Source organism: Sander vitreus, chromosome 9 (genome assembly GCF_031162955.1).
Source record: "Sander vitreus isolate 19-12246 chromosome 9, sanVit1, whole genome shotgun sequence".
NCBI lineage: Eukaryota > Metazoa > Chordata > Actinopteri > Perciformes > Percidae > Sander > Sander vitreus.
Genome location: NC_135863.1, coordinates 23,239,575 through 23,255,172, shown reverse-complemented (window position 1 = coordinate 23,255,172; position 15,598 = coordinate 23,239,575).

Genomic DNA, 15,598 nt, shown 5'->3' with positions numbered 1-15,598 from the left:
ATGAATGTGAACACAACTGAAAAAAATCTTCAACTAAAATCAATCATTATTTTTACCAGGGCATTTAGACTATATTTGGGTTTCTATGAAGTCTTAAAATGCACAGAGATAATTATTTGAAGTTAAAAGGAAATCATTCAATTCATTGAAAAATGTATTCATATCCCTTCGTGGGGCTTTAAGGCGCAATAAGTCAGATTGACTGCCCCAGAGCTCAGACTATATCTGTGATGGATTGGTAGGATTATTGATCAATACCAATGACCTGATGAGAGATTTGTGGTTTTCCAAACTCTCTTTCCAGCCAATACAGGAAATAAAATACACTTCAGGTCTGTCCACCAACCTATTGTTTGCATTTTGTACTGCTTAGTGATACAAATATTACATACACTTTGATATTTTTACTATGACTACACTTGATGTTTCTTATAGTTCTAATTGTTTAGCTCACACATCTCTACTGCGGTTGCACGACATCATCGTTTGGCTCCTAAGGATCAGGGTGCATGACAGATGTGAGGACCAACAACTTGTGCAGGAGGTGATCAGTTCAATCAGTGCTGCTGGAATTCTTACAGGTCACCAAGCTGTTGATGAAGTTTAAATCCATTTTATAGCGATATCGTGATATGAGACTAGATATTGTCTTGGATTTTGGATATCATAATATCGTAATATGGTAAGTGTTGTCTTTTCCTGGTTTTAAAGGCTGCATTACAGTAAGGGGATGTCATTTTCTGAACTTACCAGACTGTTCTAGCTGTTCTATTTGCCTTCAACCACTTAGTCAAAAAAATCCACATTACTGACGATTATTTATCAATAATTTCATTGTGAAAGTATTTTGTGAAAGCACCAAATGCCAACTCTACGATATTTGCGCAATTAACGACAGTGAGGTAGGCCTATTTGGTTTAAGAATATCTTGATAGTTGTTTTTCCTCATATCGCCCAGCTCTACATACTGCCTTTGTTGCATCAGACTTACATCAGCAGCTTAAAGTGGTAGCAAGAGGTATGCAGAATAACATGCAGACAGGTGTGAAAGTCTCACAGTTATATCCAAACAAAAACAATAAAAATGTCTGTGCACCAATTTCAATGGTATCAGTCCAAATGATGGTTGCTATTAAACAAAGTATTTATTTTGTGTTGGAAGATGTATTCAGATCCTTTACTGAAGTAAAAGTAGCAATCAATACCACATTAAAAAAAATACTTCAAGTTAAAAGTCTTGCATTTAAAAGTTTACTAAAGTAAAAGCAGAGGTGGAAAGTAACAAAGCACATTTACTCACGTTACTGTATTGAGTAGTTTTGTTGTGTATTTTGTATTTTTCAAGTAGTTTTCAAAATCGGTAATTTAAAATGTACTTGATTATGTTTTGAGTGAAGTATTGTATTTCGCTACATTACAAATCCCATCCGTTACTGAGTAAAAAAAAAAAACTTTGACTAATGAAAACTGAAAGGAAGAAAAAAAAATCGCACCCAGAACCACTACAGTGACGAATGATCAGCATCTAGGCTGCCTACCAGGCGCCAAGTCTTTCTGTAGGAGATTGAGAAGGAGACGGAGGTGGATCAGGCGAGCGACGACGGTTCAGAGACTGTTTCAGTAGAAATGTTGAAACGTTGAATTCTGCTGCCCTAAACGACGAAAATCCTTGGCCACATTTGAAAGTTTTTCATTTAAATTCAAGAGGGCCAATAGTATCATCATGCAATGCCAGATGTGCCTGCCAAAGGTGACTGAACTGGCAGCATTCAATAACTCCACATCTAATCTGCAGAAGCATGTTTTGGTAAGTATTTGTGCATTGGTACTTGACTAATAGCAAATTACCAATTAGCAACACAACATGTTTCGTGGCATTGCTAATTTTTGTCTAGCACTAACTAGCAACCCGTAGGACAACGTATGTAGGACACTGGCTAAATTAATTCACATACATCTAATGTCATGTGTGACATGTGTTATGTTGTTATTACATGTGTATACATTTGTATAGATGTTCATACATTTGTATCGATTTTTCTTTAATTAAAAACAAAATAGTTTTGGATTTATGACCCCTTGTCCTATTTTCACTACATGGGAGAGATCCTCCCGGCCCGTTTTACAGTTTCTTTAATGCAACTAAGTACTAACTAAGTACATTTTAAATGAACTACTTATTACTTTTACTTGAGTACTTTTTCAGATAGGTAATTTCACTTGTACTTAAAGTAATATTTCATCAAAGTATTGGCACTTTTACTTGAGTACAATATTTTAGTAATTTGTCCACCTCTGAGTAAAAGTATGGATGTAACAGTAAAATGTACTTTAACTATCAAAAGTGAAATTACTCGTTCTGCAGGAAAATGGCTATTTTGGTTATGTTATACATATACAGTATGTATAGAGAGCTTATATTATGGGATTATACATTAATGTGTAAGCAGCATTTTACTGCCCCACCTTGACCAGCTACTGTTGTAGGGCTGATTTTAACCAGTTATATACCAGTGGAAAGTTTTATTAGCAAAACCTTTTAAAGCGATCTATGAATTTAGTAGCAGTTTTTAGTTTTCTGCTTAACTTTTTCTGCTCATTTAAAAACAGTTCCAGTTTTCTAATAGATATTTTCATCATACTGAGTGAAAAGCATGTTTGGGGTTATCAGAAAATTAGCTTTCATAATACAAATGGCATGATAATGTAACATTTTGTGCATGTCACAGTGAAACTCTTCATTTAACACAGACATTTAATCTACATGGCTGACATAGCCATTGTATGGGTGTCTGGTGGTTGGTTTGCAGTCTATTTCCACAAACATTAGCTTGTAGCTGTTTTTTTTTTCACTTGGATTCAATTAACTCATCATTGCAACCGTTCATTCACGCATTTCAATATATTGAAGCATGTATAAATACTGTACATCACCGAGGTTCCATCAACGTAATCATTTTCTTGTTCGCTGATGAATCCTGACCTATAACTATGTGAAACCAAGGTACAGTGGCTGTGTTGGCAGTGTCACTCAGGGCTCCATATGTTTGCTGTTCTGGCCAGCTGCTAAGTGCTGGTGACCAGCAGCAAGAGCATTCGTATTCGGGCTGATGTGCATATTCGTAACCAATCACATCTGTCACAGTCACAACATTCTCCGGGGTCAGATCAAGGCACATTGATATTTCATGTGGCCTATTTCTACCGAGCATGTCGCAAATTATACAAATTTCCACATCGTAAATGTAGTCTGGTGCAGAATTAGACCTGTCATACTTCCTAAATTTTTCATCTCAGATATCAAAATAAATTGCACAGTGGTTGCAAGTTGCATTATAAGATGCAGCTCTATTTAGAAAATGCTATAGCAGGCAGTTACAGTGTGACCCTCAGTGTCCTGTTAGCTAATCACACAATCACAGTTTGGCAAAGTAGCCCTTCCTGGGTCAATTCTCACTGTTAGGGCAAATAACAGAAATATGGTAATATGCGTATTGATATTGGACTAAGCACCTCCTGAAGAAGCCTGAACAATGATCTCACCCTGACCCTAATGTTTGTCGACTCAATTATCCTTCTATCTCCACATTTGGACTGTACACTTGGACTACTTATTTGTCCTGCAAAGATGAAAGCAAGTGAAAAGTGTGGCAAGGAAAAATGAGGGATGGGGAGAGAGTCAAAGAGTTTCATTTATAAGAGGTGGGCGGTATTATGGTCACATTTATCCAAAATTGGAAAATAATGAAGAAAGATTAAAGCCCTCCCAGTATTTTAGATGTTCCAAATGGACAACTAGTCCTGTAGTTGACAATGGGCCACAGAGAGTTCCAGACACTATTATGTGCCGCAAATGAGGGAGTGACAATGTGAGAGCCTCTTTGCAAGATAGAGGGAAAGAAACTTGAATGAGGTCTACTTGTGCACATCCCCTTTAATACATTTTGTGTTGTGGTGACAAGACAAGACATAAGCGCTCACTGTCTTAAATGAAGTAAAGACGTGTAAAGAGGCTTTTACATCACCCTTTTTGGCTGTGATTATACTCCACCTTTGCAAGTGCAGCAGCTAGTCATCCTGACCCCTTATCCCTTTGTTCCCCTGCAATATGTGGAGCCAACACAAACATGCATGTGGCCTGCTCATTCAGTTTTGTTGACACCCCTGATTTTCTTCCAAAAGCTGGAAAATATGCTTTATTAGTTCTATTTTTCATTGCACTTCCTTGAATGAAACAGCTCCTGTGAACTGTGTGTGCAGTTTCGGCTACACATGAAAGGCTGAGCATTTTGTTCAGCGCAGCTGGATGAGAACTACAGCCCCCATCACCTCGACCTAAGCTGAGAAAATACAGACAACCAGGTCACAGAAATTCTGTCACAAGTTATTGGGCACCTAAGAGTGTGGGAAATCCTATGGTGCAATATTATTCTCTGCAAATCTCAAACTGTGAATAACACAAGCCAAGCAATTTAAGCAGGAAGGTCATAGCAAAGTAAAGCAGGAAAATTGCCCAGGAAAAAAACTCTTTCTGAGAGAGTGAAATAGATGAGAGATGAAGGGAGATGAAAAGTTGACGGGCTACCCAGGCAGGTCTACAAAAAGTAATGAATATCCCTTGGTGTGGAGGGATTTTGAGGAACTGTCATTCTGAATGAAGTGAGATAAAAATTATATTTCGCCCAGATAAAAAAAAAAAAACCAATACAAAAGCAGAAAGGACATATGTCTGCCTGATGCTGCCCTTAATCCAAGACAAGGCCTGACAGCCTGCACCATCAAATGTCAGAGTGACTGAAGCATCAAAACAGTATGATTATACAACACATATGGCCAAAATAAAAACAGCAGAGCATTCAGGAAAATACAATTTATGGATACATGTTGAGTGAAATCTAAATTAACTCTCATGCCAAGCAACTTTTTGATTATTCTTGGCACTTCCTTAGAGAAATATTTTTTTTTTCTGTATTCAGGCAAAAAAAATGGTTTCAATAAAACTTTCACTGTCATAAAACCATTAAAAAAACAAAGTCAGAGTCAAAACTCATATGTAAGGTTATGTCTTAAAGGGCCTAAATAGACCACATGGCTATCAGCTTTTGAAAAAAATGTGCATCACCGCGCTAACCAATGAAACATGGGGCCTATCTATCAATTCAGGCAAACGTTTTTTCCTCCACTCCCTCCCTCCCTCCCTTTTATCAATTAAATTTCTTTTGTGAGTGCAGAATGAATTGAGCAGCCATAGATTTTGCCTTGTGTTGTAGAAAAGAACGTGTCCTTCGCAAAAGAATACAGTCATGCTTCTCATTGCAAAGTCTTAATGCTTTTTCCCTGAATAAATCATCCACATCTATTGACTCCTTTTCATTTCGCAACACAGGCCCACTATTCAAAATGTGAAGAAAAGAGTCTGAATTACTTCAAGCTGGAGAGTTACCTTGCATAGAGAGGAATTAAGGACCATTTGCCAATATTGTGGATCAACTATGCTGAGAATAAAAGCAGCATTCTTGTTACCTGGCTGGGGAATTTAGCCACAATGGACTTCAAACAAGGACCAGCGCACAATCCACGGATTGATTTTTACTTGAGGGACCTTGGACTTTTCGCAACAACCATTTTCCAGCAAAGACAAGCATAAAGGGAAGCATTTGAATAGTCGTTGTATAACCCTCCTGCACTTTGTCAGGAAGAATGTAGGCTGTTCATTGTACGTCAATGGATGACCTCAATCTCATAATTTATCATTGTGGTGCGGGAAAGTAAAAAGCTCCGTTTGCAAACGGTTGTTTGCCTTTGTTAACGAGCTATTCAGTGTTGTTTATAACTCGGGGAAGTTTTCTCGTTTTATTGGATACGTGCCCACCTTCACATGCCCTTCACATGTGTTGTACAATGGTTTCTAATACAGAAAAAAAACAACAATGATGAGCAAGGAATAAATAATACCTGAACTCTCTCTGTACAGCTGACGACTCAAAATGCTTATCAGCCACACAGGAGAGGTTGTAAAAGTTTCCGCTTCTGATTTCAAATAAATGAGTCAAAGTGAATATGCAGGTCTTGGATGTTTGGGAGTTTCATTCATTGTCAGTACAGTAAGCCGGCTGACTATCCCTGCTGCTCTTAACGGTGCCCACACTGCCACCTGAGTGACACTCACTTGAGCTCTGCTCCAGTCTCTAGCCCCTCTAACAGCAAGATAAGACTCTTATCACCTCCAAGAGTGAAGATTTGGCCTCAATCCAAGAGAACCAACGGAGCAGGAAAACCACTGTCTAGACACTTAAGGTGAACTAAAAGCAACAATGCTCTGTTTGACAGGAAATACTAAAGGGCTGCCTGTCGCTGAGGCACGGCACGCTGAGGAGGCTGTAGTTCAGACAATGTCATTGTGCGAAAGCGCCTCGCCAAATCCCCTTTCCTGCAGTCATTTTTCATCACCATCTACCATGAACCTTCTGCAGGACAGGGGAGCTGGCTGTTATCCCAGAATACCATGAGTTGCAACGGCTATGATACACATCGGAGTGGTGATCTGATGCAGTATTTTGTCCCAGGTAGATTAAAGGTGTCCTGTCAAGTTTTACTGAAAACAAAGTTTTGTTTACGTTGTTACGCACCAAAAGCTGCGTATCCTTGAGGTCTGACAAGCGTGTCGAATGCTTTTCTTTCCTCAATAAAACATTTTAAATCATGCATTGTCTACAAAGATTGTTTGCTAGCTTGCAGTCACCTTCTTCAATGGCTTGGTATCGTTAAAAAAATGACAATACCAGAGCACTTAAAGTACCGATACCAATGGAGTTTTTTTTTTCTACTTCAATCGAGACCCATCATGTGAATGGACCTTTTTCACAGCAGACATTTTGACGTGTCATAGTAGGAAAAGCACAGCTGAAATTGATAACCTTAACAATGGCTCAGTTCTATTAGCTATTTCAGTGAGTCAGCATGCACAACACTAGGGCCTCTCCTAAGTGGAATGCAGCCATCATTAATGGTTTTGAATACACCTGTGCTTTTCCTACTATGACATGTCAACATGGCTACCGTGAAAAAGATCTATGGAAGCGTTCAGTTTCGTAAAATCTCACCACCACTTCACCACTAGCTGCTGCGGTATGGGCCTATCACAGGTCACAATAAATCGAAGAACGATTGTTTTTTGCAAGAAAAAAAACATACAGGTAGTCATTTTTTTTTGCAGGTATAGTTTGACTGGAGAAGTTGCGATACTCTTTGGTACTGGGTTATTTCGGTCGATACCGTAAAGGTATTGAGTAGCCTTCCGATACCCAGCTCTACCTTTTTCCTTGCCGTTGTGCATTATGTTTGCGTGTTACAGAAACTCGCTTGAGTTTATGTAATCACTTAGTCAGTGTGCATAATCTTTTGTTATCAACATTAAGTTACATAATTGTTTTGAGATAATACAGGGTAGGCTTTTTCAACTAAACGGAACCCACACAATACTGTCACACTGACAAATAAAACCTGACTTGATGTCCACTGTGATAAATTACACAACTCAAACAAGTTTCAAGAGTCTGATAATATATTTTCATACAATACATAAATAAATGGAAATTAAAAAACAAAATAGTAATTTATAATTTAACAGGGAAATATTGTTACACCTATAACTTGCTTTCTAATGCGGTGCTGTTGTTAATAGCAATGCGCAGTTGAATCCACAGAACTATGCACAACAGAAAAAACGTTGTCTTGTTCAAATCCAAATATAGGTAATTACATTGGCAATGACATTGCCTTTAATGTTAATATGAGACAAAGGAGATTTAAATTACACGCTAGAGATTCAACCACAAACAACAAAGTGCTGTGCCATCTCGTCTGCACATCGGTTTGTTGTGGTGAGGTTGACTTAAAAACAAGGCCGAGCAATGAGCGATAGCAGCAGCTGTGGGTTGGAGCGTGCAGGAACATGAGGCTGTTTGTGCGATCTAACACCTCTTTAGGTGGGAACTCACCTGGAAGTTGTTGTTTTTTTTGTTTTGTTTTAGTATTAAAACACAACTTGAAACCATGCGGGTGACTAGCACCTGGATGTGTTTAGATACAGAAGGAGTGACCTGATTGGGAGTTACTTTTATAAAATGTCTGCTTTATTAGGATGATATTCTGAATATAGTAATGAAAATTGTTTAAAATTATGATCCTTAAAACCACAAACACCTTCTGTGGTCTTATATTTTTAGTTGATGTTTATCTGTAGGCATTTGTCAACCTATGGTGGCCTGGGTTGCACCGGCTCGCTAACAAGATCCTGTTCAGTTCCTTTCAAATAAGCAGCGGCAAAACACTTCAGCTCCTGTGAGTTTAGATGAAAAATGGGCATTTATTGTTATTATTAATTATTTATTTAGCACTGATTGAGGACAAAGGCCCATTCAGTAACTTTTGAACCACATAAATCACAGGCACTGTATATTTAGATGTATTATTGAGGGATTCGATGAAAAAGGAGTATTTTGTGGGTTTATAAACTGATCATAAAAAAAGCATTACTTGTGTAAACAAACAATTTAACAGCATTCAAAAATATATTAAAGCCCCTCTTCCCTCAAAAAAGTGTTTGACACTAGAAGACTGTTTGTTTTCATATGCTGAACGGGGAAAGTTCATTTGCACTTATATCAGCGTTTAAGACCTGTACCTACTAGGGAGTAGGGCTGCACGATATGAGGTATGAGATATGATATGAGATATAAATATGCGCTATGCGACGATGTTCATGAATATCGCGATAACGACACGTACTCGCGATACATAAACAGATATTAAAATGTACTCAGTTCTGCATTTCTGCTGCTTTCAGTATTCTTCTACAATACAACACATTGCTTGTTGAATTTGAAACATTCTTTCATGGACAAATTGAACATTATATTGAGTATAAAAGGCACCACTAAAAAAAGAATTGACAGTTACATTTTAAAGCGCATACTTTCTTTCAACTAACACAAAATATCTGTTTTTGTGTCTATTGCGATATGTCGCAGCCTTTCGCCATGTGTATATCGCGCCTGTTGACATTGCGATGACGATAAAAATACGATATATTGTGTAGCACTACTACAAAACCAAACCGTAACAGTTCAGTCCATAAACCACAGCCAAGTTTACACATGTGAGCTGCAGTTTTTTTAGTTCTATAAACGGGAATCATCACTGGAAGCGAGGCATGAGCGAGACGGGAGCGGCGCGTAAGAGTTCTGTCATCCAATCTACACTGCCAAAATAGTTTTCATGTCGGCTCCATGCGAAAAAATCAACAGTGTTTATGTATAGATTCGTGGATTTTATTTCCCCGTCCACCGTGGCGGGTGAGGGTAATCTGCTTGTGGTGAAACAGGCAAGCCCCCAAACTGACAGGAAACGTTGATCAATAGTTGTAGATATGGTTAATAAATTCAGAACAGTATACAGCGGGATATTTGTGTCATTTAAACAGCAGTCTATGCAGATTACACTTCACTAAACGCGACAAGAATAGATTTGAAGCGTAAAAAAAAAAAATGTGGGGATCTCCGTGAGACACGCCAGTGCCGGGTGATACGTTTAATAAAATGGAAGCATATTTGTTTCATTAGACATGCGAGTGACGGATGTCAAAAACAAAAAACGCTCTCAAGCGTGGAGATTGGTGGAAATGGCATGTGGAGGTGAAACTGTAATCTTTTAGGATACACCAGCATCTCTTAAGTAAGGTGTTTAAATGTTTTTTTTGAAAGAATAGGCTATTTGTTGATTTCATATTTTATCAAATCTCTTGATGGAAGAAAATGTTATTCCTGCAAACGACAAAATACAGAGAGAAAATTGGAAAGGGTTATGTTTTCCTTCTCCCTAATGTGCAAAACAAACTGAACCAAAACCGTGACCCAAAAACCACAATACGAACCAAACCGTGGGAGGGCTTGTTGAACCGATGCAACCCTTATACCTACGAGCCTGATTTTGTGACAACCAATCATGACGCGATATTCAAATAAACTTAGACAAGTGGGATGTGGAAACTTGAAGCCTCCAGTGTACACACACTTAAAATGGACCTTCTAGCAGTTGAATGAAATACATTTGCATAGATTTTTCAGTGAGTAAATATGCTTTTAAGATTTACAAAGTAGTTTATTGAACCTTTTTGTGGAAAAATATATATTAGACAAATTATTATTCAAAGCAGAGTATTTTTATATGGCCAGAAGTGCTGAAAACAAGAAAACATGAATGGACCACTGGCTGAAACGTATACATCTTCGAGTGGAAACCGATCAGAAAAAAACGCAGGAACCCCGAAAGTACAAGCGCAAACGGCAGTGTGTTGAGAACATTTATCATATACAAGTAACAATAAGGTTACTAAGGAGGCTTTCACACATGCCTCACTTAGTTCGGCTGAATAGCACTAAAGTTTGTTTTCCCCCTTGGTGCGGCTTGTGTGTAGGGGATCTTTGATACAATAGATTGTTGTCTGGTGTTAGTCTGCATAGAGAGCTGCCAGTCACTGCTAGTAAGACAGACGCGTGCAAAAGATAGTTTGTGTGTACAGTAGACAGAAACAGAAGTAGTTGAATTACCATATGGAGAAACAGAGCAACAATATTAGTAGATACTATAGATTACATCGATTACGTCCATGAAGAATCATCGCAGATTTAGAATTATGGTGGTGGGCGACCTTCCTGTTAACATTGTGTTAACATGTGACCCCTACTGGTCTTTAAACGGAGTCCTAACATTAAAGCTTGCCTGTTCACATCTCTCCTAAAGCTTTCCCTCTCTTCTTTTTAACTGCAGAAGTGCTGACACAGTCAAGTAAATACTTGAGGTGTGTGGACTACCCATTCTCTCGCTAAAATCTTAGCATATGGTACTCGTGTCCTGTCACCGGATTCAAGAATGCACTGAACTCCGTCGCCGATTTTCACATCGAGCGAGCCAAACCCAATGCAGGACAGAAGGCAAATTGGATGTTTTTTTTTTGTTTTTTTTTATAAATATATATTGAAGTCTTTAAGTTCAGCACAATTTCACACAACCAAGCCTTTTCTTGGGTGGGGTGTCAGGGAACATTGTATCCACTTGCATGTGAATGTGTTTCCTCTCATCATTTGATTGAACCCTGCCAGTCTCGATCGCAGGGGATTCCACAGTCTGCCTGTGCCATTTACTGCCAGGGCCCTACAATCCAAATTGACCTCGACAGACACACAAATGGGAGTCTTTTTTTAGCAAATAAAATATGAAAATGAAAAGCCAGAAGACACTTCTCTTTTTTTTTTATTTCTGTGTCAAAACTGCATAAAGTTTAAGATGAATGCCACAGCCATACTATTCAACTCTTCGTGGATGAATTAAAACACACGGGATATAAGCAATCACCCTCATTACTACTGCATGACACTGTAATGCAACTAATTCATTTGATAAATCTGTTGAAATGGTCATTTAGAATGTAAAATATAACCCTTCAGCAGAAGCCGCTGCAGAGGAATCTATTTATCTCAATGGGATATTCTCTGTTTAGTAATAAATGTTGTTTTTTTTTAATTAAAAGGTACACATTTCTAAACTGAAGTACCTCTGGTGCTGAATATATTTTCATGGACATTTTTGTTAAAGCTACAGGAAAAACAACAAAGATTTACCAAGAGACAACCAGTCAGAAGAGGAAACTGGACAGGAAATGTCTGCACAAAATAATCTTCATAATGGTATGGCTGTGTTTTAAAAAGTAATGTTCGATAAATACATCAAATAATCTATCTTTTCCTTTCATCATTTAACAACTGGCCAAATGAATAGTAGATACCAGTCAAAGCTGAGGGATTTACACACACTGAGCAAGCTGATTTTGGGTGGAAAGGCTGGTCCTGGCTGAGAGAATATCAAATTCTAGTCCGTCAGTGCCATCTAGTGGAGGGAGGAATTTTAACTTGCTCACTCTGCCCTTCCACTCTCTGTAACACAGATAGACTTTGGCTATTGACTTTATGCTGTACAACATAGTAGGATCCTTTAAGAAATGGGTGGATACAGTGGTTGAACAGTATCAGAATCAGAATACTTAATTGATCCCCTCAGGGGAAAATATATATAAAATTCAGACCCTTTCACTTTTTTTGCACCTGTTCTTGTGTTAAAGATTCAATTCAAAATAGAATAAATGTACTTTTTGGGGCATTTTATTCAATACACAATAACCTACAATGATAAAGCAACACGCACATAATGATAAAGCAACATGTTCACCATTTTCATAAGTATTGATAGAGTGGATGTTTGGTTCTTGGTTACCTCCTAGATCTGGAAACTGAGTTTGGCTCCATGCCAGTTTTAGGAAGAGTCTTGGGCCAGGTTGCTAGAGCTGTATTTAAATATAAACTTAGCCTTGTTATAATGCAAGTGTTTACTAAATGGAGATTTCCACATTACTAAGTTAAAACAAGTTGCACCACACAGACACACAGTTCTTACAAAGAGATTCATTTTTACTAAATATTTACACCCAGTAATTGCAAGGTCTAACTAATACATTACTAGAACTGAACCAACTGGCACGGCTAATGTTAGCCTGTTCACATTAGGGCTGTTTAGATGTACACGGAGTAAAAGAAGTAATAAAATATGGTCAACATATCCAGGGCCTGAATCTCAGTGTGGGATTGGGTACTGCACATAATGTAATCAATTACCGCAAATCTTTATGTGAATTATGTGAGGAATGTGGGATGACTGCCTGGAAACGGTGAAAACATGAAAACACCACTGGCTGACACGTATGCACAAACGTGTGGACCCCGCATGAAAAAACGCCGTAACGTTACTAAGAAGCAGCAGTCAAAAGACAAGTTTTTGGCTAACTTAACTAACTTAAAGATTTGTAAAATGTACGGCGCTTTGCCTTTTACCAGCCGGTGTTACGAAACATACTGTTGTGAACGTGCATTCAGCACAAAAAAAAAGGGCTTTTAAACTAAATGTATAAATTGACATAGTAATACGAACATCACCAATCTGATGCTCTTTTCTAACATTTTGACATAATAGTAGAAAAACGATAGGTGTACATAATTTACAAATTGAATGCTGAATTCCATTTAGCTGCTTCAGTTTCAGAGGCCTTGTGCTGGCTCACTGTCACAATGCCATGGTTTACTGGGAACCTGAACAGAACATAGTCGTCGTTAAAGGACAAATCTGGCGCAAAATGAACCTAGGGGGTTAATAACACGTGTACCGAGTCAACCGTTATCCGGGATATGTTTTCATGCTAATCGAATGTGACCAGTTTTAGCGCAAACCGCTAATTAGCTTATAACGCTAGTGGTCAGGGCACTGGTAAAGTAAAAAGAAATCGCTATTTCTATACCACTAACAAGGCTCAAAATAGCAGCACTGTACTTTTATTCTCCTGTTTTTATTCAATTTTAGCTTATCTTAATCTTCTATTTTATGTTACTCTGACATTCTGTGTATGTCTTCTGTAAAGCAAGTAGGGTCAAGGAAAGACATAAGCCAAGTTTATTCATTTAAGGCAAAGCTTTGTTGTTGGAAGGTGCTGTTCAAATACTTGCCTTGAACTAAAATCAAGCATTTCATTATGGAGGGTTTTTTAAATTAATTAAATCTTTTTGAATTCATTGGCTGCGAGAAACTTAGATCCTGCACTGATTTTTTTAGTATGTGTTGAATTTTGAGTTTGTCATTGGATGGCAAGTGAAAGAGAGGAAAAAAGGAGACACAGAAAGTGAGACACAGATGATGGACCACTTGGCTCTTTTAAGTCACAAGATGCAGAAGAAGATGGCAGCAGAGGCAGGTAATAAGATGACAAATGCCCAGAGACACAAATCCACCGCTCAAATGTTTCTTTCATTTTCAAAATCAAAACTATATTACCTTACGGGCAACCTCAACGGGCAAAGAGATACCTGAGGCCACCTGGATCCCACTCCAAAGAGTTAGCCAAGACAATTTCCCTCAAATCACCTGCTATCTTAATCTGACAGCCAGACTCGATTACAAGGCGTAAAAATTGCTTTTCTCGCCACCAGCAGTGGTTGGGAAATTATCTTAATTGTGTCATGATTATGCCTGAGAGCTCTGGTGAGAGCTTTACATTGCTCCTTTCAAATACACAGAAGCACTTCGTGAGTGTTGAGCGTGCACCTCTATTGGCTTTCAAGAGAAGAGAGGATGATGGAAATAAATTCATCTTCACTCTTTTCTGTCTGTTCAAGTATTTCACAAACAGGTTGATATGTAAGCCACAAAAGGGAGGAGATTTCTTAGCCCTTGTGTTGACTTCGGGTCACATTGACCCGTTTCAAATTTTTGTTTTATATCATAAAATATGGGATGTAGAAGTAAGCGCTGAAAATGTGTAGAAGAAAAATTTTAAAATTTAAAACGTTGGAAAAAGCAAAAACTGTGAAAAAAAGGCGTCGAAAAGGTTGAAGAGAAGACAACACAAGGGTTAAACCACAGACTGGGGCCAGCTGTTGAACAGTTTGATTTGAAGCCTTTACCTTGAGCTAGCAACAGGCATTTATCACTATTTTCTGATGTTTATTGACCAAGCTAGTTAATTGAAAATAAACAGATTCATCTAGACTGAAAATAAATTCAGATTTGTAGTATCATTGTTATATAAACCCAAATAACTTTCCAGTGTTTTCCCTAGGTTTCTGCAAGAATTAGGTGCACATATTTGACATGGGGTTCAGGGGTCCCCCTCAGAAAATGTTACATTTTTCAATAAAAAAGAAAAATGCAATTTCACATCATTATAGACCATTATTATTACCATATCTGTGTCTAAAACATTGGATACAGGCACAGGTCAGTGTCGAATACTTCAAGAGATTTAAAAGCTTATGGTTAAGTCACATCAATAAGTATCAATGCATGTATCAAATACATGACTTACATAGTTATTTCTGTTGTAGGCTTTATGCTTGGCAAACAAATACCCTACAATGCTTAACGTTGCAGTATTGTGGTTATTCATATTTGCTCCGCCTATAACCATAACAAAAGCAATTAAAGCTGCAAGCAGCGATGAACGGGCTCTCGCCTTCTTGCAGTCGGGGGTACTGGCAGACGCAACATCACATCATGACATAACATCATGTAGACCACAATTCTAAGTTTCATGTAAATCGGAATAACTTTTGCCAAGATACAACCGTTCATGTTACAGGAAGTTGTTCCTCCATAACTTGCGCATTGTTTTAGCTATCAAAATTCTTTTTATGACTTTTAGTTACGAGGGTCCACCGAGTCTATATCCTAGTTTTCGTGCAGATTGGACTCACGGCCAAGGAGGAGTTAGACAAAGTATGATTCCCATATATCGTGATGTGGCTAATTAATAAAGAAAATTCTAACAGCGCCATCTAATGGCCGATTCACTCTAAATTTGGCATAGATGCTCAAGCCCCTATGCGGAACAACTGTGTCATGTTTGGTGTCAATCGGAATAAATCTTGGTAAGATACGCAACTTCCTGTTTTGACAGCCCCCTACAGGAAGTTGGTCCTCTGTAACTTGCGCATTGTGT